The sequence below is a fragment of the Cyprinodon variegatus genome, unplaced genomic scaffold, assembly GCF_000732505.1.
Source record: "Cyprinodon variegatus isolate N-32 unplaced genomic scaffold, C_variegatus-1.0 Scaffold532, whole genome shotgun sequence".
NCBI lineage: Eukaryota > Metazoa > Chordata > Actinopteri > Cyprinodontiformes > Cyprinodontidae > Cyprinodon > Cyprinodon variegatus.
In genome coordinates this window covers 570,001-571,141 of record NW_015150985.1, presented here as the reverse complement: position 1 = coordinate 571,141, position 1,141 = coordinate 570,001, and the positions used below count along the sequence as shown (strand labels likewise).

At 39.2% G+C, this 1,141-nt stretch overlaps 1 pseudogene; it reads right to left on the bottom strand.

Annotated features, from left to right (window-relative positions):
• Window positions 1-1,141, bottom strand: part of LOC107095229 — a 20,028-nt pseudogene that overhangs the window by 13,639 nt on the left and 5,248 nt on the right.

Below are 1,141 nucleotides of genomic sequence, written 5' to 3'. Positions count from 1 at the left end.
ATCCACTGGACTTGGTTTCCATGTTTGAAGACGTTTCCCTTCCCATCCAGGAAGCTTTTGCAATTCAAAATGTGAACTGAGCGCCATTCCTGACATTCTGAATTGAAAAAGCTTCCTGGATGGGGAGGGAAACGTCTTCAAACATGGAAACTAAGTCAAGTGGATTGTTTTTTAACTTTTTTGTAATGGCAATGACCTGGATTAATAAGAAACTTCACCAGCTCCTTTATTGGTTAGTCTTAACATAAATGATATGTTGAGGTTTACATAAATTGTTTTTAATTTTTTTTGGAACAATAAAGGAGCTCTTAAGATAAAATGAATACAAAGGAGGATAAACATTAAACATTTAATGAAAAAATCAGAAGATTTAGATTTGATCTCAAACAACACTCCAACATGGTTTTGGCACAAATGGAGCGTCATGAATATGTTTTTGCTGTTGTCCATCTGTTCTCGATAATGAGGCTTTTAGAAGCAGCATCTGAATGATAACAATGAATTCTGGGCAATTACTGTACAATGCAAGACATCTTTTCATATGCTGCTGCCAAGGCAGCACCACCTGCAGCTCCTGCTGCAGCTCCTGCTGGTCCTCCAAACCCCACTCAGCACCAGCTCCAAAAGCAGCTCCAACACCAGCTGCTACATAGCCCCGAATGAATGAATTGTTTTTCTCTGCTTTTTCTCTTGCATCTTTAGGTGTCATCTTCGGATCTCCCTTCAGAAGTCTTTCCATTTCTTCTTTGTTGGCTTTCTCTGCCTCTTTGAACATTTCATGGGTGTAGTAGCTTCCTCCATTTTTTGTTACCATCTGGTTGATCTTCTCCAGCAGCTCTCTGACTTGAAGTGGACTCCTCTGTTTTCTGTCAAAAACATGGCACTGTTTAATAAAGTCAGAGAGCTCATCACTCTCATCGATTAATTTCTGAATAGCCTCTCTTCCTTCCATTTTCCTCAGCAGCTCTCCATTTGTGAATAAAACCATGGTGTATTTTGATGCTTCTTCTTCAAACCCTTTTTTGGATCATTTTCACTGTGATCTGTTCCTCTTCTGTGAATCGTGTCAGCTGCAGAGATGGGAAGTAACGAAGTACAAATACTTTGTTACTCTACTCAAGCAGATTTTTCTGATATTTTT